Source organism: Manis pentadactyla, chromosome 6, assembly GCF_030020395.1.
Source record: "Manis pentadactyla isolate mManPen7 chromosome 6, mManPen7.hap1, whole genome shotgun sequence".
NCBI classification, from domain to species: domain Eukaryota; kingdom Metazoa; phylum Chordata; class Mammalia; order Pholidota; family Manidae; genus Manis; species Manis pentadactyla.
The window spans coordinates 25,382,632-25,408,160 of NC_080024.1; the positions used below are offsets into that span (position 1 = coordinate 25,382,632).

Below are 25,529 nucleotides of genomic sequence, written 5' to 3' on the forward strand. Positions count from 1 at the left end.
TGCAGAGGACAAGTATAGTAGTCTGATCAAAGTCATATAACTTACTCAAGACCATGAGTTCTTGTACGATTTTTAAAATTTTTTATTCTTAGTTTTTGTATTTCCTCAAGTACCTGTGCAATTGTGGAAAGTCAGTCATTTCAGGATTTCTGTATCCACTCTCTGAAGTATAGACAGCCCAGTTATGTTTTTTTTTAACTCTATAATATCAAATTCATCTGCAGCTATGGTCAGAATCACGCTAGCCATTTGCTCTTAGTCACTGTGTGAAAAGAATCCTTAATGCCTACATGTTGTATCTTATTCTGTATATACATAACTATGAAATCTTAATGTTATCATGAGAAAATCCTACTAAGGGTGAGAAAATATTTTTAAAGAAACCTAAGTACATATATTGTTCACCCTGGATATAAAACATAAGATTCTTCCTGGAAAAAAAACATAATTTTTTAAGTCCCTGCCCATTGCAAAAAAATTTATTTTGGTTGTAATGTGTTAAATAGAGTAGCTTTGTTTTAACAACTGCCAGATGTGGATCAATGTACATCTGGTTGCAGTAAATGGTCATAATCTAGAGTCATTAACACCAGGACAGAACCTGAAGAAAGGTTAATTCGAACCATCTGAGGCAGACTCACATGGAATCCACAAAAAAGGAGGACTGACTCTGACCTTTTTTTGAAAGAAAGGGAGAAATTGTCAGGAAGACCAAAGATTATCCTGTAGGGTTCTGATATTCTTAACTATTGAATGAATGGTGTAAAGGGATAGACATAGTATTCAAATTCTAAAAATTTTGTCAATTCCAGATTGACTATGCAGAGAAGCCTAGTGCTATCCATTATAGAAAGTTACACACACACACACACACACACACACACACACACACACACACACACAGCACACTTATTAGCTTTAACTTGGCATATGCTTCAAGGACATTTTCTGTGAGGAGAGCATAGGGAGTGCAAAGATGATGCCCGTGACACAGCTTCTCTCCTCAAGGACCTTTCCTAAGCATTCTCCTTGAAGAAATGTGCTTATCAATTGAGGCTGATTTCTGTTCATATGAAGACTAATTTAAAATTTCCCTAGAATTGTTAATTTAAAATTTCTAATGACACCACTCACACCTACTTGGCTGTTTAAGTAAACACCAAATTACAAAATGACACTGACAAGGTCCAGAGATCTGGTCATGGAATGGCCTAGAGATAGAACCAGACCTTTAAGCAAAGGATAAATGCTAACAAGTATGAGGGCATTGCAGATGTTTGATATGCACTTAAGCCTTTTTTCCTTGATGGATAAGTATTTCATATTTATTTGATTTCTTATTTTTTAAGATATTTTATAGTTGTAAAGTGAGGTGTGGGAGGAATCAAACAGGTAAATTCTCTCAAGTTCCTGTAGCTTTCGGGGAGGACTGAGAGGTAAAGCCTAGCAGTGGAGGCAGAAAGATAACACTGCTCCAGACAGTCTGTCAAGGCTTCCTGTGAACAGACCCCTCTGAACATTCTAATCATTTACAAACACATGCATTCTTCCTTCAGAGGAATGCAGGTTGTAGCCACCAACCGAGACAGTCCACCAAAGAGAAATGATTTTATTGGAAAAAATGCATTCCTTTTTTAAATGCAGAAACTATCCATGATAGTCCGCTGTGGCTTTAAGCAGACCCCCCAAGGTGTGTATTAGGATGTAGGTGACACAAACATGGGACATGGATACCCAGAAGCATTGCCGCTAAGTAGAGAGGAATGTGAAGGGCCTCATAAGTCAGGAGGCCAGAGAATTCAGCAGATTGGTAGGGTGCTGAACATCCAGGAAGGGGAGGTTAAAACGTCCAAAGAAATCATAAAGCAGGGAATGGAATTGGAGTTAAGAAACTGGCACAGTGTTATATGGAATCACATCCCCAAGCATGAGCCACAAGAATTTATTATCTGGCATAATAAGCGTTGTGCATGGGCAGAAAATATGAAATGCCAGTAACTCCTTAGGGCTGGCTTAGTGGGTCTTTCATAAAACAACTGGTCGGAACTGAAAAAGCTCAGAGGTATAGAGATGATTTTCTCTCACCATCAAAGAGGGGTAGAAGTATGTAGTTCTGCACCCCCAAGAGAAGGGCTCACATTTGACTTCCTTGTAACAACTTCTCCAGTCATTTCTAAGTTTCTTTGCCTCGACACTTGCTATCTAACTTCCTGGGAACCAAGGCACGGTCTGTGGTCCAGCAGCATCATCAACAGAGAGCTTTGTTAAATGTGGATTTCAGGCCCCTCCTCAGACCTGCTGATTCTGAATCTACATTTTAGTAAGATTCCCATTTGATTCATTTTTGCTTTAAAGTTGGAGAAGCTCTTATCACCTTATCACCTAGTCTCTGCATAGCTGCCTCAGTCACCTTTTAATTTTGTTTATCTACTGATTGCTTTCCCCTCTAGAAGGAAAGTTCCATTAGGTCAGGGGAAGGACATGAAATTGGTGTTCAATAAATATTCACTGAAGGAATAAATGAATTTTCCTACAGTCTGAAATAAAGTCCGGCTGATATGTAGGGTCCCCCATATCCTTCTTAACACTAAAAAAGGTCTCACTCTCTTTCCTCCTCTTGCTTTTATCTACAGAGAAGATGAATTTTGCTTTCCAAGCCCAAACCTTGTCTGTGCTCTTTAACTCCTTTCCATTAGGATCTTGTTCTATCAATTTATCCTTCGTATTATACACATAGCACCCCTTTCTTTCTGACCCCTCCCTTTGGCTTAGGATATCCCATGTTAATAAGAGAAAAACCCTTATTGCTGTAGTCACTGCCCTTCTTGCCTTACCTGTATTCTCTCTTTCCTTTTAAAGCTGGACCTATAAAAGAGTTTTCCTATTGCTTTCAGATCCTTACTTATTGATTTCTCAATATCTTGCTTCTATCCCCAGAGTCTGACTTGTCTGGAGTCAGCCCCAGACTAAAAACTACTCCTAAAATTTGTGCAACTCTCTGAGTCTCTAGTCATTACTTCATTTGTTAACTGGAGATAATAGAATCTACATCAGAATCACTGTGATAATTATTAAAGTGCCTGTCACAGAGGCTGGCACATGCAGGTGCTAACGGAATCTTAGATTCCCTTTAAAAGCTCAGGCTAATTTTGAAACCACCACATTGTATCTGACCAGAAATCTGGCAATATTGAATGCATTGACTCTGTTGTTAGGAAATACCCATTGGAAATAATTTGAAATACCTTATAAGAGTAATGTACAAACTATTTCATTGTAGCAATATAATAGTGAAAAAATGGGAACAGTAGGGAATAAACATGTCCAACACCTACAGAATAGAACATTATGTAGGTGGCAAAATGTATGAGATGTTTAAGATACTCTGGGTGGAAAAAAAGCAGAATTCAAATTGCATTGTTCTGATCCTGATTATGTAAATTTAAAAGCAATAGATGAAAGAAAATAAGCTAAATGGTTCATAAAGTATTAACCACAATTTCTGAATTGTGTAATGGATGGCTATTATTTCCTTCCTTATACTCTTCTAAATTTTATAAAATGTGGATATACTATTTTAATAACATAAGACATTAGTGAAATAAGTAATTAATTCAGCAGTCTTTTACTTATTTTGATTTTTGTTTCTAGAGAATCTGAGTTTCAGCCTTGTTTTCTATTACTTGACCTGTTCCTCCTTTTTATTGGCTTAAAAATAAAACTCTTTCTTTAACTTTGTCAATTCCTGTCCTTCATTCTGCATCCTAAATGTGGGTGCTGCCAAAAATCTTCTCTCTGGTCCTCTTCTCATCTTTCTTGATAATGGCGTCCATGTCCCATATGCCTAATTTCTTCTCTTAGCTCTGAGTCTATGCGTTCTGCAGTCCACCTACAAATCCAGCCATCGTGGCCTAAACTTGCTCTTTACTTTTTTTCCACTCTCTCACTCATTCAGTTGGCATTTATTGACTGTCTACTACATCCTAGGCAGTCTGCTGGAGACCAGGAATACAATAAGAGCAAGAGGGCCTCTTTCTTCCAGCAGCTTTTAGCTACCTTTCGCCCCTATTTTTCCAGTTACAAAATCAAATGTTACAGTCACCACTGAGTCATTCTGCTTTTCATTCCTCCTACCAATCAAGCAGTTGCTGTAGTCAGTGAGTTTGAGCTCACAAACATCTTTCATTTTCGTGACCTCTTTTTTATGCCCCCTTTCAACACCCTTTTTGAGCCCTTTTTTCCCCTCAGATTATCCTATGACAGGTTCCACAGTGATGCTTTCTTCAACATGCTCTCACACACAACTGTCTCTCACCCAGAGCTATAAAATAAGTCATCTGAAACACAGTTTAGGCCACTGTGGGCTCCTACTGAAAATACAGCCAATAGCTTCCCATTGAATCTGAAAAATTTCCTAAATTCAGCATTTAAGGTCCTTTTCCAATGCATTAGTTTGAACAAAATGAAATTTTTATTTTGTAGTTCAAAAAGAGTAGGCAATTAGCCATTTCATATGGCACAACCTGATAGTATTCATACACCTTTCCATCCTTATCTTCTAAGGCTGCCTTTCTTCTGCCCTGCACTCTGGAATACAAATGAGATCAGTCTACACTTCCCATGCACGTTCACTTCCTTTGGTTCTTTTGCTCATGTTGTTTGTTCTTCCTGGAGCTTCTCTACCTACTATGTTCCCCTTGAATAATTCCATTCATACCTAAGTTCCACCTGAAAAGGTTCATCTGCCATGAAATATTTCCTGAGTCCCTTCCCAATTGTTGGTAATCATGCCCTGAGATGAAGTCCTATAAGAAATCATTCATGTGACTTTTATTGTACCAATGAACCTCAGTGCTACTTGCTTGGTTTATTCTGCTGCACCCAGCTGAGCTCTGAGAGTGTTCCATTATATATACTTTTTGCAAATAGAGTATCTTAATACATGTTTGTGTAGTTGTTAGTGCCCTCAGTTATTTTTCTGGGTTAAGTAAGGTGTACTTAAGTTGTAATGGGTATTTTCACATTGTATAGGACACTGTTCCCTGCTTGTTTATTTCAGCCACTTGAAACTTCTCCCATTATGTCGATTTTTAAAAACTTTTGCAAGACACAGCATCAGTCATGCCAGTTAGCACCTGAATATTCTTAGATTATGCAATTCAGTAATACGACACCATCCTAATGACAAAAGGGATGCTTTATGAATTCATTTTTTTTAAAACTTCCTAATTTACCCCTGACATTTCTCCTAAAAGAACAAACTTCTTCAGATTCAATATAAAATATACATTAAAATATACTATACACCAGAATTTGACTATGACAGTTGCAAATTAGAAGATATAGTTACTCCTACTTTATGTATAATGAAAATAAGAATCTACAAGCATACCATTTTAACCTTATTTCAATAAAATATATATCATGTGCATAAATAAGACACTAAAACAATGAATATAAACATAAAAAACCTACTCGAAAAAAATGTAGTATTTTGTAATTAATACAAAGGACTGTGGGCCAGATTTGTTCCGACTGACCAATTGAAATCTCAGTTCATTCATCTGTAAAATGGAGACCATACCCACATCTCAAGACTGTAGGGTAAGTTAAAATAAGATAACGTATGTTAAGGGCTTAGAATATTCTCTGGTACATAGTAACAAAAACCTATAGGTTTGTTAATAAAAATAAATGACAACAAGAAAGAATAGCATCCTCTAAAGCTATTATGATTCTAGAAATTTCTTTACACATTATAAATAAGTACACTTGTGCATGTATATATATATATATATATGAAATGATGCCACACTTAATAGTTCATAATGTGCAACAAAGCATTTATGAAAACTATGACATCATTTCTAGTATTACAGTGAAAGAAAGAGAAAGAGAGAGAGAGAGACAGAGTCCTCCTCCCCTCTGCTGCAGCAAAATCTTGGCTGAAGACATGAAGACCAATAAACAATGTCAAGACTGGGAGTAGCAGTTAGGAAGCATCCATAAAACAAAACTCATGCTGCAGTTTGGCATCTTTCCCCTAGCTGATGAAAGTGAAAAGGGACATTTCAAAAATTCTTTCCATCTTAACCTAAAACTGGAAAAATCCTTTTCCATATAGCCTGGAGGAATTTCTACACATGGTTTGCCTGATTTTCTACCCAGTAATAATTATCTAGTTAATAATTATTAATTAGAAATATATAATGTATATGTTGAGTAACTTTTAAAAAAAAGTACCAAATGTCTGTTTTACAAGTGTGTAATCTCATGAAAAATAAGAACAAAAAAGTTATTGGGGAAAATGCCGATGAATTCATTCATCTATCAAATAATTAAATAAACATTTACTGAATGCCTACTGTGGTCCGGGCACTATTCTATGTGCTGAATACATGAGTGAGAAAAATCAGTAAAGGAATTAACTAATGTGAAGATGACATTGAATAGAAAATCCGTGATTCTGATCCCTGACCCTCTAAGAGTTTAATAGTTGAATTCTGATTTGATGATGAAACAGACTATTTGAATAAATTCTGGTTTATTACGCAAAATCTGTCAACACGCCCCTGGGTAAATTGTAAAATGGTCCTAGAAAATTTAGGTACCGAGAGGCTTTTGGTAAGGTAATAAGTCACTTTTTCCAGTACCCAGATGAACTGCCACAGAACTGATTAGTTCCTATTGACAAGAAACTGAATATATATATTTTTTTAGTGGCTAAATAATAACTTCATTCTTTTCCAACTCCTGTAAATACCCCAAAGTTCAAAATTAATATAATGAGTTGCTAAATGATCCTGAAGATTAGGAAGCAGATTCTCACATGAGATATGTAACATATGGATTAAGTCAGGTGCGAAAATATCAGATTTTTTTTTTTTTTACTAAATATGAAATGTATCACTTACTCTGAGTGAAACCTAAAGGGAGAATCTTCCCAAGGGCTTTAGAATATCCAAGTGGAATATAAAGTCCTATTTGGAGATTTCATACATGATTCCACTGAGTAATTTCTGAGGAAAAAATGCAATATATTTCATGTATCTCTGAGAATAGTTAACTAGATTTTGTTCAATATCTGAAATAATGCAATTTCCTTTTTTAGAACACACTAGCTTATTTTAATGAATTCATACTCCTGTTCAAAAATATGTACTGCTTCCTACACTCGGGAAGGGTGGTGCCAGTGGCATCTGCCCTTCCCTCTCTCCCACAGTAACTACCCACAGCAGTAAGGCTCTTAATAAGTGCTTGTGGAATGAATAAATTAAGGTTCTCATAATTACATACTGCAGACAAAATTAAACAAGGACAACGCATTCGTCTCCTTCAACTGCTACACATATTCACATTCACAGGTGCACACTCAATACTTTTGATATTTCAGGATCAGTTGTTGGACATTGGCCATTTTTAAAGTACATTTAGAAAAAAAAGTAACCTTACTGCATACAATATTTTGGACCTATAGTCATGAGGGGAATGCTGTCTGAATGCCAAGGAAAGATAAAAGATGTTATTGATCTTCTCAGCAAGGAAAAAAATGTCTTCCATTATTTTAAAGGCAAATTACAAATACAGGTTTTATTGACATAAGTATATACTGAAGTCAAAGGTAATGTTAAAGAATTAAAGAAAAGGCAATACCCGGGATTGCCATCTCCAAGTAACAGACATCCTGATGCTGTATTTGAAAATTAATATTTTTCATGTAAGGCATATGGCCCAGGATCAATGGATTCAACTGCTTTCATGGCAAGATGAAGGACTACTTTCTTATACTGTCAGTGCTGAATAAAGCATATGTAAATCAGTTTTTAAAAAAAAAAAAAACTAACCTTGGCCTTTAAATATATCCTGTGCTAAAGACTAAAGCTTCAGTGAAGAAATTACAATTTTTCATTTACAAAACCCGACAATACTGAGTCATGGCTGGGCTTTCGTCTCTAGGGCTCATTCTGCCTGGGTAGGGCAAGCCATTTCACTTAGCCATTTTAAAATATCACTTACTAGCAGGATTCCCTAAGATAAAATCATTACTTAGTACATGTCTCTTAAATTCAAATGGTTGAATTTTCATTATGATACAGAATTTTCAACATATTTTTAGCTGTGACAATGATAAAAATCCAAAAATAAGCCAAGCATATTGATGTTTGCTAACAACTTGCAGCACAGGCAAAAAACATAATTCTTTAGACATCTTTTGAGCAAAACAGCCTTGGATAATGGCATTCTTTGCATAGGAAATCGTACATACTATGGACAATGATAAACACAGGCTTAACGATAAAAGACCAGCCACAGAAAGATGGACTTAAATAAAAACATTCGAAATCTTCCCTGGTTTTCCCTCATTTAAACAACCAAACAAAACATGTGGTACCTTTTAATTTTCTGAATGAGTAGTTCCCAGTCAGTTTCCTCGGTTAGAGACAAGCTGAAGAATCTACCAAAACAAAACAGAACAAAACAAAACAATACATATATAGATTTGTTAACTAAATATTGAGAATTGTAACTCACCAATAAGCAAACGCATTCTTTCTATCCAGATAATAAATCTATGTCTTCAGATCTGTAGCACAAAAAAACGCAGTACTTGAATTTTTAGGAAGCTCAGTCATGAATTTTAAAGCATTTCACTTCGAGATCACATAAGGTAGGTCCTTTGAAAAAATGTTTTAAATAGAACAAAACAAAAATGTTAAAGCCCCAATCCATTACCAGCGCTTATGCAGCGATACCCAAGTCTAGCCTTTGAGGACTGCTGCAGAATCCTTCTCCCAGAGCATTATCTCTGCGGGCTGGCTCTGGCTCTCTAGCTCCAGACAGACGCAGTCTGCAAGCCACCAGCTCCTGTCTGTGTGTGTCGGGGAAAAGGAAGCTGCAAATTAGAAAAAGTCCCCGCAGTGGCGAAAAGGAAAATAAGGCGAGTGGGAGAGGGAGAGAGAGCTCACTAGCCTCAGAATTTTCGAGAATGATGACAAGCCACCCGGCTCCGCCATCATTCACTGACAGAAGATGCAGCCCCTAGCTTAGGATTTAGCAGTTTGCAATAGGGGCTTCTGGTATCAAATGCCTGACAGGCATTTTAATTGCCTCCATCCAAGTGTGTCCCCAGGAGTCGAGTCTATAAGCCTATGAATGTCATCATCTGGTCTCCTTTGTGTTAATGCCAGATACGCACGCACACACTCACACACACACACACACACACACACACACACACACACACACACACACACACACAGGGCTTAAACAGAGTTTTCCGGCATACAGGATTACAAATAAGTTAGGGTACACAAACTGGACATGATTAAATGACAGCTTATGGGAATTATTACTATCTGCATTAATAACATCAGAGATTTCTTTGATGTTTTGTCATTGGCAAATAACTACATATTTTAAAAACTGAGCATCTCCCATATTGCTTTTTTTATATTCTAAAATAAACAACTGTGCTCATTAGAGACGTCTGTAGATTTATGTATATTTTTTAGTGGAAAATTCAATCCCTTTGTAACTGTGATAACTACATACTAGGCAATATTTTTCTTACAAGGGAGAATGCAGCAAAAAACAAAGAAGATAGGAAACCAAGGTTAATGTGTCATTTGTGTACGTAATCTATTTTATTCCGTTTATTTACAAAAGCAAAAAGAGGTGGCAACCAGCTCAAGCACTGGGACTTTACAGTCCCGGAGGGCCAAAGGCAGGGAATTGAATCTCTGGTATAATCAGTATCCCCTTTATGTTAGCAGCTGAAATTAGCAGTTGGAATATCCCTGTTATACAGTGCCCCTTATGCAGGGAGGGTAAGTGTAGAATGACTCCCTGCATTTATTTCCTGGACAAAAAGGTGGGGAAAATGTCAACAAATAAATCAATTTTTACAGCATTGTCAGCAGCCTGCATCAGTGAACGGAACAAAATTCAAGTGTACCAAAAGGGCTGGCTGTGAAGAAGGCTGCTGGGAGGGAGCATCACCATGGTTACTAGAAACAGAAAGTACAGGAGAAAAATAAGGTGATGATAGAGAAGAGGAAAGGAGACTACAGTGCAGGAAATTTAAAGACAGAATGCTATGCTTCATTCTTTTCCTTCTGGAAAGAATCATCTTTACCAGTTTTATACTACATTTAGAACACGTTGAGATAAATTTACATTCTCCATTAACCACCCTTCCTCTCCATTATTTGATCACTAGCTAATTTTGCTTTCATAAATATTCAAATTATGGTTCTTTTGTACGTGATGGCCCTACTGCTACTCCTTGCCTCTGTTCATATCCTGGGTTTACGGACACCACTCAGCCTATCCACATCCTTTGTTTCATAGATGAGAAAGCTGAAGCCCAGGAATCTGACCAAGGTCACCAAATTGGCTAGAAATCCAGTAGAGACACTATCCCAGTTTCCTTACTCAGGTTCCCTGCTTTTCTTCTCTCACTGAGTGACTTTCCATGCTGTCTCCCATCCTCTCTGTAGGCAAAACAGATTCCAGAAACATCCTTTGTCTTTGATCTTGTGAGCCTTCTTTTATTTGCTAAAGCAGTGATATTCCTCTTTAAAATGCACTGTGATCATTCTGAGGACCACCTTTGCTTAATATATGTGTGCTGCACTATATTGGAGGTCTGGCAAATATGGGGTAATCACGTCACTGCTTTTCTTTCATCTCCAGTCTGGCAATCAGATGGAGCAAGCCTGATTGCCCTTTTGTGAACCTAGTTGTCGAGCCTGAACTTAATCATTGTATACTAGGCACTCTATCATCTCTGCCATCATTCTTTCTGCAATGATGAAATTAGGCAATCAAATTGAATTGCCCTCCCAAGATTTCTCCTAGTTATATACAATGTAAACCTTCCTGGAGCTACCCAAAATAATGAATGTGGAAATTGGAACCCAGGTTTTAAGAGAGAGAAAGAGGGAGAGAAAGGAGAGATAGAGAGAAGTCACTCAAAAAAAACCACTGGGTGGCGCAATATTTGTTAAAATTGAGTTTGGAAAAATTGTGTTAGGATTTTGACCTTGATGTTCTAATTTTTGTTTCCTTTCTAAATAGTCTCTCAATATTCAGTTTTTATGACTCATTGCCTTTAGATTAATTCATCTGTAGGTAAGGTCATCTTGCCTCTTTTGATGTCTAAAGTACAGTTGCTGTCACCCCTGTTATTCTCTGCTCCAGCATGTCAGCTGTCAAATAAATAAATCACATTTAAAAAATATGATTACCCTAGGTAAATTATAAGAGATTTCAGGTTTCAGTTAATCCTACATATTGGTTATGATTCTTCTTCAAAAAGTGTCCCTTTAAATATGTTCTCTCTGTTGTCTATTTTCCTTCAGTGATTTTGGACACTGTTATTTTTTAAAACAAATATTTTCTTTTAATATATTATTCACTTCTGAGTATAAAAAATGATGCATAAGATTGTCATTTCTTGAAGCATGGATTGCATTTTATCAAGATGCATAAAGCACACATAGTGGTCCTGGTCAGTTTAAAGAAGCATACTTCCAAATAAATGTCATATTCTTTGGGAGTTACTTAATATTTGGAGAAACCTGGTTCAGTAAATGAAAATGAGTTGGTATATTCTTTTTTCTTCCATTTGTTAGTATAAGGAACTATTACTTAAACATGTCCATTATACAATAAACACTATAATACCTACATTTAATTATGTTATATTCCAAGAATGGAAGATGGCAGATAATTGATAGACTTTCATGATTTTTTATATTTTGTATATTTATGCTTATGAACCTAAACTGTCTTCCTTACTCTTCCTCTTTGACAAGATTCTAGACCTTAGCTTAGGACCTTTTGCCAGTTCATTTAACCAGTTTTGATGACATACATATATATATTTCAGAGATTCAATAGGTCCTAGTGTGGGAAAAAGAGGAATATTTCCTCCTTGGGGAGCTTCAATTATAGTGGAAGGGACATGGAACCTAACTTCACATGTCTTTTTCTCTCTGAGGAAACACTATGTCTCTCCCCCTGTTATATCTGCTTCATTTAAGATCCTGGTCTTTAAAAATCAGATTAACTCTATGCTTGCATTCAGTTAGCTCACTTTTGTGGTTCTTCCGTAAGACCCTTAGTTTCATTTCTTAAATATATTGGTATGTATATTTGCACATCACTCTTTATGCTCTTTAGGAACGAATAATAGAGTTATTGCCTTTGGTGATATAATCGTCTTCCCAACTGACTACCACAATGAAAACTGCAACAATATCCCTCGTGCAGCCCTTCATCCCCTGTTGCATTTTTCTCCCTTTTCCTTAGCACTTACCACTTTCCATCATACCATACATTTTTATTTATCATTTCACTATTTATTACCTGCCTCAGTGTGCTGGAGGGAAGTCCTCTTTATAAGTTTGGAACACTGGTATATCCAAAGCATCTACAACAGAGCCTGAAACACTAGCATTCAAAAATCTTTTTAAGGGAGTAGGTGGGAAAAATCATGACATTAGTGGATGAATTAGAAGTGTTTAAGCACAAGGAAGTCTTTGAATTCTGTATTGACTTCCTTGTTTTATATATTCAGTCTTCCTTTTGAATATTTTTTTATTTGTACTATAAGTCATCTTTTCCCATGGAATCAGTATTTTTTTTATAATTTCCATTAATGGATATACATTTATTTAAAATAGGGACTTGTCTTCTACTTCCTTTGAATTCTGCAAAGCACTTAGCAGGGAGCTATCAGCTCTTAAATGCTGAGAAAGAGCCTGTTTGATAAATCATACTTCTATTAGTGTTAAAATATGCTATATTTTAATCATTGGATTATTTTTAAAAATTAGATTAATAAATCAATATTGCCTCATGGCCAAAATGCTTTGACATGACTTTTTATAAATTGACTATAATCACTATAATTTGTACTTCTAAAAATGTAATAATAGAAATAATTACACTTTTACCTAGTACTCTTGAAATTGTTATTCTAAATATAATTGGCAAATAGAGTATTTCACAAATTGCTATGATACTCACATTCACTGAACACTGTCTTGCCTTGCTTACCATAGATGACATCTTTTCTTCCAACAAATTTGGTCCACACAAAAGTATACTGTGATATACGTTTCAAACAAAGAATGAAAGAGTCATAATTAGCATATTAGTCTAAATTATATGAAATGTTGAAATTCTATTACTTTTTAAAAATGGTTCAATCTAACACCTGAGAAAGTTATAGAAGGATGCAGAATTGAGAAGAGTAAGTTATACAAAATATCTCAGTCTCCAGGGCAAGTCTTCAATGACCACCAATTAAAATATGATGTTTAAAATTTAATCTGTGGCACCCTTCAGAATATTAAAAATTATTAGAAGCATGCTTCCAAAAGCTATTGACTTCTTCTAAAACCACAAGGTTCTATGTATGGTACATTTGAGGACCTGAAAGTCTTCTACAAACGTTTCTTGAATTCCTTGACAAATTCAATAGCAGGTCTCTAGATCTGATTACAAATTTTTTTCCTCACAAAATAGATACGAAATAATATCAATAAAACGCGTATACTCTGGGGATCTCTGATTTTGTAAGATGAATAACAACTGGTTAGAAGTTAAAAGACAATCACTAAACAACAAAAGGATAAGTTTATGTAAATTATTTTTTTCATAGCAGATTATTAAAATTATGAAAATTAACTATATACCATTAACAATTTGAGTTTTCCTTTATAAAAAATAAAACAAAAATGTTGAGAAACTCATGTAAAGGATTTTGAGAGCAGATAATGGACAGATTTATTATTGAAGGACAAAAGTTTCCCTCAAAAATGAAAGCTTTGAATCACTTGACTCCTGACCCCAAATTGAACTTAGATTGAGAATGAATGAGAAATAAAGTATGTTTATAAGGAAGCAAAGAGCATACTGATATATGGGTCACCCACTGTCACCTTTAACATCTTCACTGTGATTTTGATTAGACTTGGCCTCCAGTGGGAAGGATGAATGTATTCTAAGCAAGTAGGGTGAAAAGTGAGATAAACTAACTGGACCACTTTCCAGTTGCTCCTGAATCGTGCTTTAATCCTTCTGAGTCATCTTCATCAAAATTTGGTTCCATAATTTCATTTTAAATCTTATGGTGATGATTTTCTCTAAAATTAATTTATATTCTTATCTAAATGTAAGAACAAAATACTTTTCAAATTATTTTTGGATTTTGCATGATTTTAAAGCTCAAGAATATTTGTATTTCACTGGAAATTTTCACAGGTAATGTTAAAAATAATAAACTCTTGTTCTTCTTTATTCTACCAGTGCTTTTATTTTACTCATCAGGACTTATTTTAGTGATATAAGTGGAAAAAGAGAGATATGGGTACTTACTTTGGGTGCAGTCAGTTTGACTGCAACTTAGTGAAATAGGTAGCTCAAAGACCACATTTAGGTTTGTATACCATTACAACCTAGTATGCGTAGGAAATGACAGTACCCAAAGTTCTGTGTTGCTCACATACTTTCACTAAAGTAAACTGAACCAAACTTCTTTTTTAGAAAGTGTCATGTTAATTGCTATTATGAAAAATAATTTCTAGTTAAATTAATCAGATCATAATCTCATTACACTTGAAGAACTATGTTGGGAATGAAGAGCTCTCCAGGTTTTGAAAAGAAAACTATGATGGTAAAACAACTGAAACTCTCATATATTGCTGGTGGGAATGTGAATTAACATGAACACTTTTGAAACTGCTTGGCAATATCTAGTTAAACTATATGTATGTCTATCTTATGACTTCATAATCCAAAAGAAATAATAAGAGAGTTATAAGAGAACTGAGTACATATATGTACCTAAACACATTTACAAAAATGTTTCTGAGTAGCTTTATTCATGATGGCATAAAACTGGAAACCACCCAAATGCTCATCAACAATAGAATGTGTTGTAGTACCTTCACATAATGGATTATTACTCAGAAAAAAGAAATGAAAAAAAACACACAAAAATTACTGTACATACAACTACATAGATTAGTCTCATAGTCATAATGATGAGTAAGAGAACCAAACACAGAAGAATACATACTGTATTATTCCATTTGTAAAAAGTTCAGGAACAGACAAAACTAATATTCAAAAGTAGAAGTCAGAATATTGTTTACCTCTATCAGGATTAAGCTGGAAGACAGTGTTAACTAGGAGGAAGTACAACAACCTTCTTAATGCAGGAGTCATGAGTGACACGGTGGGGTGGCACACAATGGAGATGTGTGTATTTAATTAATGTAAGTTATACTTCAGTAATAATAATAACAACAGAAGATTATTGTGCTATTGGTTTAGAAACTCTGTTTACCACAAATTCTAGGATCTACAGTGAACAATATGCAAAGGGGTTCTTGTATGAATATATATTTTGCAAATGTGCCCTGTAACCATAGCTGCATAAGTGAAAGCCCTATGATGACTATGTGTTTGTTAAATAAATGAGTCCTAAGGGGATACTTGCCTTAGAAAGAACAGGACATTTTCTATGGGCTTTAAAAAAATAAATAGTGACTCCAAAGTAAACAGTGTGTCTTAGGAATATAGCAACAAGTGAAAGCACTTGTGTATAGTGACACACACTGTACTCCTCTATTATGACAAAAGAATGGACAATTCAGGTACTTTCAAAGCTGTTTCCCACAAATCCCTTGCTCACTGACATCACCATAATCACTAGTTTACTTTGGGGATCATCTTTTCTTTCATCCCAAATCTTACTCTTCCTTTTAGGTCCAATTAAAGTTATGCACCTTTTTGTAACAGCTTCTAGAACTTCCCTGGCACAGAGTGCCACAAAGCTCTTTCTTTTCTCAGAATCACCATGATATTTAAAAAAAAAAATCACCATCATACTATAATGCCTGATATTCTATATGGTGTTGGACTGGTCTTTAGCTGTTTATATTGTAAACAGTATTTATTCTAATACTGACCAGTTAAAAAAAGCATAAAATATTACTTTAATATAAATGATTACCTATAATATAGCAACCTCTTTGAACACGTTTTATTCAACAACTTTGAGTTATGAGCCTTCATTTTGCACTTGAGGAAAAGGCCTGATTAGGCTTAGTTATATGCCAAGGACACACATCTGGTAAGTGGTAGAGCAGAAATTCAATCCCAGGACTTCTGAGGTAATGAGTTTGTAATTCAGCCTAACACTTCTAAAATATCAGAAAAGGAGAGAGAAATTAAACATGGAATTAAGGATTTTCCATTTTTTTAAGACAGGTACTTTAAGTTAGACTATGTATTACTCTAGGTGTGCATAAAAGAATATTAGAAATAGAATTTTTACTTTTAGAATTATTTCAGATACATATTCAGGTATATTTAAATAATGTATATGTTTGAACACATGCATTCCTGGAGTTGAGGAAGACACTGTAATTTTACTTACTATTGATCTGGTCTATTCTTGGAAGAGAATATAGAATCACACGAGAGATATATGCTCTTGTGGTTTTAAAGACTTCATTTTTGGCAATTTTTTTTTGCATGTGTATTTTTAAACATCTTGTTGAAATTAACCTGTGTCTTAGAAGTATATTATAATAGTAAAACACCTGTCTTACAGTCAATCACTACACTCAATTTTGTTATATCAAGTTAGAAATAATAAAATGTCATGGTAAATCTTAAAGGATACATCAAAAAACATTATATCAATATCATATTATGTAATACATATCTTGTTTAAATTAATTTAAATTTTTTATAGTTAAATTCTGAGTGTATCATTTCTTCTAAATAACTCCATTCCCTCCATCAAGTCTTTTCTCATATATTATCTTCTCAGTGAGACTTAATCTGACCATTGCATTCAATACTATATTCTGCAATTCCTATTCCCAATCTTTTATCCTATTTTGTATACTATTCATTTTCTACTATACTATATAATTTACTTATTTGTTATGTTTATTCTTTATTGTCTGTCTCTCCTTACTCGCTTGTAAGCTCCATAAAGGCAAATTCTGCCTGTTCTGTTTACTAATATATGCCAGATACCTAGAACTAGGCTTGGTACATAACTGATACACAATAAATATTTACTCAACTCATGCATGCATGTCTATTAATAAATGAAATATAAGACAAAAACTCATATAAAAAGCATGAATTGCCTTCTAAAAAATCTGAATTCTGAGTTCAAACAATTGAGTACATTTAGTTTCAGAAACCACTAGGTAAAATATTTGATCTATTTAATTTAATTCATGTACTGGCTAACTATTAAAATACACATGTTTTAGGCTCTTTATCTTTGCCATATTTATAGCCATTTGGAGTACACTGCTCCCTTTACTTCATATTTTTTTTAAAAGTTATCTACGTGCTTTTATCATTTTCTTACAAAAGTTCTACCAAGTATTTTACATGCTTGTGAATCCTTAGTTATAACTTGTATGTTTATCTTCATCTTTCTATCACCCAAAAGCTGATTCAAACTGCTTTCTTTCACCCCTGGAAACACAACCAGCCTGTGGGGAAACCATATTTACAGAAACCAAATGGGTAAGCTATGAAAGAAAATTATGAAAATTAATGTTGAGGAATTCTCATTCAATAACATTTTCATTTAACACTTAGTCAAGCAGAATCATCTTCATGAGTATGAATTTCTTGGCTGATATTCCTGGAAGTAGGAAATGAACCTTAATTTTATTGAATGTCTCCATAAGCGGGACCATTACAATTTAATGGAAGACTGGATAATGGCACAAAATCAAATGCCACATTGCATGACATTGGATCTAACACTCTGATTTCTTTTTGAAAAGTACTAAAAGAAGTTATTTTGTTTACTACTTTCCAAGCTCTGAAGATTAAGTTATCTCAGTATTCCAAACTTCTGTCATTCCTTCAGTACACAGCTACTTTGTAGAAATGGAAAGCTGCAGTACCGAGAAGCCAGGGGTGCCATTCCATTTAAATTAGGCAGCATTTAACCTTAACATTAAAACCAGATTCTTCAGAAAAGGTTTAAATTCTACAATTTTTAACAGCATTTTCTTTCTGTGTTTAGTATTTCCAGTTCAAATCGTAAGACATCTATTAAAACAGTTTAATAAATACAATGTCATTTTTGAAGATTTACATATTAAAGGAACTTATTTTGGGAATAGCCCAAACCCACATTCTAAAATTTTATGAAAGCCCTACTATACTGATTCTCTCTGCTGTTTAGGAGAGATAGCCACCAGGATGTATATATATATATAGGGTTTCTTAGGCCCTATCATTCCTCTTTCTCTTTTTTTTTACCAGGGGTACACCAGAGACGAGAGGAGAGAATTAATTGGTGATGTGGGTATTTATAGATTGTTTAAATAAAACAGTTTATCAGAACTACACACACTCTGAATATACCCAATGGTCTATCTAAATGGGCATCAAAGCCCTAAACCCTCCTATTGAATGGAACAAAAGATGATGGATATCAAATCCCTTGTGAGAGAAGAACAAAGAACTGTAATGGAGAGTGGGACCACTTTCATGCTTCACTATCATCAGCTTTCTAAGCTACAAAAGATTCTAAAAACATATTGGCTTTTAAATTAAAAGGAAATATTATACATGATCAATGTGGATATATTTATGCATATTTTTTCTCCTCAGTACCATCAAGTTGCTCTGGAAAGAGCTCATGTGGGAAGGATTCCGTATAACAATGTTTGAGATTTTATATATATATATATATATATATATATATACACTATCATTTTCCACAGTTTTGTGGCTTTTCCTCCCTTTTGTTCTAATAGCAAACATATAATTGAAGAAATAATATTTTTTAGTTTAATATTCTGGAAAAATAACTCAAACATTTTTTTTTCCACCTACTGCAACTTATTTTTCAAATGAATTGTGAAAATAAGGTCTTTGCAAAATCAGCCATTGTAAGTATCTAGGCCAATGAATCTGTGTGGGAGAGAAATTTCCACATCCCTAAGACCATTAATTCTTTTCTTAAACTGCTACGTGCTTGCTGTTGTTTTCCTTCCTCTCCCATTCTCTATGCCTTGCCTACTCCTTTCCAACTCTTCTTTCTCCTTTTACGCCCAGACCATGGTCAAGGAAACCATGACCCTGAAAGTATTTAAGGAATCATTACAAAGGAATATTTAAGGAAACAGGCAAACTTTCCCCTACTTAAGGCTTTGATTTCATGTTAGTTGAGGCCAGACTCCATGTGCTTTGCACCACTTTCTTCCTACAGTATCTGGTGGCTTCTTTTCATTGATACACAGCAAATAATGATAATTCATTTTGTGGATGTTAATTTAGAAACAAATGGAATTGCCGGGGACGTATGTGGTTATTGTGGTGATTCTACAAAGTACTACAGTGTGATGTCTATTTATTTTGAATCCATTAGAACTAAAGAAAGAAAGAAAAGGGAATAGAAACCCAGCTTACAGATACCTTCACCTAAATTGCCTGTGAGCACATAGATGCTAAATTAGAAAAGAGCAGGTGGTTTCTTGATGGCAAAGGCTGACTATAATTTTCCTATAATCTCACGTTTTAATTTGGAGCTGCTTAATAAGATGTGTGAATGAGTGACTGGCTGGTAAGAGAAGAGGAAGTGAAATCTGTGTTAAATGTGTAAATAATGCACAAAGGGAGAGCTTGGGAAATTGGCAGTTAGGATATTCCACTAAAAGCCAAGTGCAATGAAAGACAAACTTATTTTTCAACAGGGAAAAAACTACAAAAAGGTGAGGGGGATGTGAACATGATACAATAGCACAGTAACATTAAGATGATGGGTCCAGTGCTATTTGTGCATCGCCTGAAAATAATGAAAACTGATGGCATATGATAGGACGGTAAGACACTCAAATCAGAAGCGAAAGTATGAATATGGTAGAATGGTAGAGAAGAGCTGGAGGATCAAGAGCTTTGGAAGAAAACAGTGTTTCATTTATAACCAGTGAGCCAGTCTAACAGGTGAGGTGGGCTGAGGCACTTGAAAGATCTTATTCAGTGGCTGGCATTACTGAGTGCCCAGCTGGGTCTGAACAAGAGTAGTTTTAAACAGGGACATTGTTCTAAAGAAATCTTAAGTTTCGTGTGCCCTCCAGTGCAGCCTTATAAATCCTGAACAGCATCAATATTCACCAACCATCTGCAATCAGTGTTACTAAAGAATTTTTAGGACACAGCAAGTCCTTGACAGGGAATATTTTATTTTGGATGTCTGGCTCTCTACTCAGGACTTATCAGTATTGATGACATGCGAATCAGTTGAGTTCAGTTCCATGAACAGCATGAATTAAGTGCACCCTATCATGAGGATTATCGTGGAAAGAGAGAATGTCACCCTCAATGTGCCTATGGCCTGGAGGTGAACAGTCAGCAGTCTCTTAGTGAGGGACAGTGAAAAACAAGAGTATTTCATCACTATTGCCTGGCTGGTTGTATTTTTCTTTGTATTAAATGCTTGATTACTTACCTAAAACATCTGTGCTCAGGATAATTTTCTTTTAAACATCTGTGCAGCCAGACAGGGGATTCAAAGACACATTTTGATCAAGAGTCCCTGATATTGCACAAAGGCAAATAATAGGAGAAAACAATCTCAAACTGTGACTAAAATAAATCTCAACTTATATCAAGAATGTATATTTCATTAAGAAATGATGCCCTTTAGCATAGGACATGTCTTGTACTAATGAGGGTAGATTTGTGACTCCCTGTCATACATTCTAAGTAACTCAGAGTTAGTAAAAAGAGCTAAAAGCCCCAGAAACATTATAAAATTGTCTGACAAATTCTCAGAAAAAGAAATGAACTTTGGTTTAGGATGTACTACCTATGACTGATACTTTTCAGGACTTACAAATCACAGCTGGAAATAGCTGATTAAAGGAAATCCAGATATCACTCATTCTACAGTGTAATTTTAAGACACTTTCCATTGAATTTGCTTTTCCTCCAAAATAAGTTTACCCAGATAGCTTATTAAGACACCATCAGTAAAAAAGACTTTTAAAGCCTGCGTAATAACAGATGAAGGAAAATGGTGAGAGTTTTCCTGAGGCCTAATTACAAGTGAACTGGTCAAGCAGTGGGCCTGCGTCAGGTGGTTGAACTGGGTATTTATGATGGTGGGAGTTGAAGATAACTGGTATGTTTACACAAGGAGACAAGTCAAAGGTGCCAGGAGTCTCACACAGCTGTTAGAAGTTATGAATTAGGTGGACATACAAAATATTGAATGAAAAAAGGCATAAAGAAGACAGCATCTCTAAGGCCAGACATCCATCCAGCCTATTTGGGGGGAGGAGAATGGAAGTGAGTTCAGAGATAGAAGGAAAAAATGTAAATGATGTGAAGAAAAAAAAAAAAAAGGCTTTCACGTTATGATGATCATGTGCCCCCAAAGGAGGATTATTAACAAAATTATATGCACCTGTGGCTCAAGACACGCCCACCACAATCTCCACCACACCCAACAAAAAGTTACAAAGTGAGACCCTGCAGGGTTATGAAGTGACGTCCGACCACCACTCCACAGCGCCATCAGGGCGGGAGACTGGCAGTGGAGAACACAGCTGTGGCTCACACCACTTTTTCTGGCCTCCACAGAGCTGTGCTAAAATGCTGCGCTTCATCATGGGGTGAGTCGATTCCAAAGTCCAGAGGTAGCCCAAGAGTCTGCCGTGTATCTGTTAAACACACCACGTATTCCTGGTGCCACTGGTTCATGGAATACACTTTGGAAAAAACACTACCACATAGGATTAAAAAAAAAATAGGATAAATTATTTGCTTACCAAACGCAAAGTTGGTTGTCTATTGTACCCCAGTGAAACTAGAAGGGGTTCCAAAAAGGGGGGAGGAGTCTCAAGGATGACATGGTGTGTAAATATGAATTTGTGCCAAGAACAATTTGGTGAATTGTCACAATGTCTTCTATAACTAAATATTACATTAAATTAGAAATTTGTTTTTTAAAGACCATAACTTATTTTACTGTTTACTCTTATTTTATTTATTTATTTATTTTGATATCATTAATGTACAATTACTTGAAAACATCATGGTTACTAGACTCCCCCTATTATCAAGTCCCCCGCACATACTTGTCTTCTCGGGATATACTGCCTTTCCCATGTCCCCACTGCTACATTATGTGTACTAATCATAATGCCCCTTTTTCCCCTTATCCCTCCCTTCCCATCCCTCCTCCCCAGTCCCTTTCCCTTTGGTAACTGTTAGTACATTCTTGAGTTCTGTGAGTCTGCTGCTGTTTCAGTCCTTCAGTTTTTTCTTTTCCTTTCCTAGTTTCCCTTCTTCATTAGCTACCATCAGTAATAACAGGTAACACCCAGGAAAAATGTTGCCCTAATCAAGGATATTTTAAGGTTAACTGGCTTTCATTTCACACTGACAGTTGAGGGCTACTCCTAAAGCCAGGAAAGGATTCCAAAATTGTACTTAGGACATACTTTTAATAAAATCTACAAACACTGCACATAAAATTATAATACTGTCTTCATCATTCTTGCCATATTCCATCACCGAGTGCAAGTTTTGTGCTTGATGCTTGTGCACTGGTAGACACAAGAGGAAAGCTTACTTTTTCAACTGTAAAGCAACCATAGGGGGAATAAGAAGAGCACTTTGTGTCAGATCAAAGTACAACATTACTTCAGCTTCCACACAGTTTCACAGGGGTTTTCTTTTACCTTGATTAAGACCAAAACCTCCATCAGAGATTTGGGCACAGGTCGGCCAGCACCTACAGGAGTGTGCTAGTAGGTTAACATGTTAAGTATCTTAATATATAAAGTTGGTTTGAAGGGCTTTTGGACTCATTTCAGAGTTTGAGAAATCCAGACCCACTGGAATTTTAGCTTGAGAGGAGCCAAAGGACTCTGTTATGAGTTGTCACTCTTCTGGGATGAGATGGGGAAATTGGGGGGCATGTGTTCTTGACCCTAAACTGGATTCAGATGGTTTCCAAAGGAAGCTTGTTCCCAGGAGTCTCTAGAGATAATGAGGGACTTAGCAGGTGCTTACTCAGGACATATATAGGTACTTTTTTGAGCATTTAATTGTATTAACTCATTCAATGCTCATAGCACCTCTGTGAGGTAGTTACTATTGTCATCCACATATTATAATTTAGGACACCAGGATGCAGGTAGATTCAACAACTGGATATGAACTCAGTTCATATCTGGCTGCAAATATGCTTCTAAAATGAAAGTCTTTAGAAAAATCCCCTACATTCTACTACTCTGTATTCTCACATATCCTATAGGTAATCTAAGCTGTTCCTATGGCAGGGAGATAGTTAAAGGCCTTGCAGAGGTTGATGTTTGCCATCCCAGTCCTCCAGCTGGAAATTTTAACAACAGGTCCACATCAGTAACGCATAAGATGAATAATTTGGTACCCAGGGATAATGGATTTCCAAAAACAATTTCAGTAACTTATTTCTCAGCCTTTTAATTTTCTGAGATGTATCGATAACCAACATCACAGATTCAATTTTTTAAAATGAAAACGGCCTTAAATTTTTAAAAGCTGCCTTACATTTTAAGACTAGTTGAGAATTCAAGAAATAAAAAGCTCTGTTTTGGTACGTGAGCCAGTGTGGAAACATCACTGGTCTTTCGAGGCATTGGTTTCAGTTTTTTGGTGCTTCATGTACGTGCTGTTTGAATCAACTCTTTTATTAAGTTAGGTACCTTTGTGATTCATGTGCTCCAGCTGAAAGTGGAAAATGGTGTTTTATTCTCTTAAATTACAAGATGCCCAGGAGAAATAAATGAATTGGACATTATGATAAATTGCAAAATATAATCTTCAGAATTACATACATATTGACTGCTTTCAAGTTAAAGCATACTTTCTTAAAAACACTTCTTGTCACCAAGCAGTTAGCTTCTATTTTCATTTTGGAAAGTTCATTGCAGCTCTGTTAATCTAAGGTGTTCCTTTATCAGGACCGTAGTTTATATAATGTGACAAGTATCACATATATTTTTTTACCCCTAGCATCTAGTAGAGTGCTGGTCATAGTATGTATTCCACCAATGCATCTTGTATTGAGTTGGTGGACCTGGGAAATAAAAAAAAAGACATAAAAGTCTAAAAATATTATACCTCTGTGAAAGGAAGTTAAACCAGTAAGTTAAAAATCAGTTTGAAAATTGAAGGTTTGGTCCACTTGATTGGATTGTTTAAAATCTTCAAATACTGATGTGATATTTCCCTAATAGACCTATATAAGCATATGGCAATAATAACCATAAAAGCTAATGTTTCTTGGGGGACTACTGTTTGCCTCCATTATATTAAGCACTTTACACATAAAATAGGACTTTATAAGAAAGGTCCTTCCATTATTTCCATTTACAGGTGTGAAAGTCATGACACAGAGAAGCTGAACAACTTCCCCAAGGATAAACTAGCTAGTAATTTAACAGTCTCCATGAACCAATCTGGAATGAGTTTCTCCAAGAGCCTAAACTTTTCTGCATATATTTTGAATTCTTTATAGGAGAAGTCCATTCTTGTCACTATTGGAAAATTAAGAATTCTTGAAACAGCTGAAACAGAGAACTAAAAAACCCAATCAACTTTCTTGCTTAGCCCAGCCTGCCCAACAAACACACAGGCATTCAACACCCTTCCTGGATTTTATACAAAAACACAAATAGAGAAATAAACATTCCACCACAGAGCATACAATCACATGCCCTGTGTTCTCCTTTTTCAGCCTGGCTTCCTATGAGAAGAGGACTGGTAGAGCCACCGGGTCTGTGTGCGCGTCTTCCTCACTCCATCCCCACTCCTGCCTTTGCCACCATGGTCAGAAGCAGCAGTCCCAGCAAAGTTTAAAAGAAAAGACTTGCTGTTTCCTGGCCATCTGGGCTATTTTGCTTTCCTTCCCTAGAATTAATGAGATGCTAAGCATCACCTGTTTTGGATCTCTGTCCTCTGTCCAATTTATCATTATCTATGTTCTTACAGGGGAATATCATTAAAAAGTTTTAACTTGAGAGTATGAAAAGATACAGCACAAGCAGGAAAGCCTGGAAATTAGACCAAATGGAATTTCTAGTGTGACCCTTAAAAATGAAATTAAACACAATAGGTATGCTCTTTGTAACAGTCACAGGAAGCAAACTCACAACATCTATCAGCCCACAAAGAAACTCAAAGATGCCACCACACCAACTCCTTGACTGTGATGTGGGTACAACATCCACTAGGGAAAATAAATTGTATATTTTCAGTTAAATAACTCAGAATTCTTTCAGTTGCACTGTTCTTATAGAACCTACTAAATAAATGTAAGAAAAATTAAAACGGAAGAAATCGCACATTTATGTTTCATCATTTTTCACATGAATTTTCATTTTTTAAAGATTACAATTCATCCACAAAATAAAATACTTAATGCTTTTCTGTCTGAACTATTAAATTACAAAGCAACTTAGGGGAAG

General features: G+C 35.5%; 1 protein-coding gene across 22 annotated transcripts in view; it reads right to left on the reverse strand.

Moving 5' to 3' along the window:
• The window catches only part of MAP2 (microtubule associated protein 2), a 283,777-nt gene that overhangs the window by 129,241 nt on the left and 129,007 nt on the right, over nt 1-25,529 (reverse strand). For 19 of the 22 annotated variants that reach the window (XM_057503615.1, XM_057503613.1, XM_057503612.1 and 16 more), the window contains exon 3: nt 8,393-8,455. The gene's annotated coding sequence lies outside the window, so the exon portion shown is untranslated. Of the gene's footprint in view, nt 1-6,914; nt 7,036-8,392; nt 8,456-8,733; nt 9,148-13,035; nt 13,115-25,529 lie in introns of those variants that run through there. The other 3 variants (XM_057503601.1, XM_036926794.2, XM_057503602.1) reach the window with 3 other exon arrangements.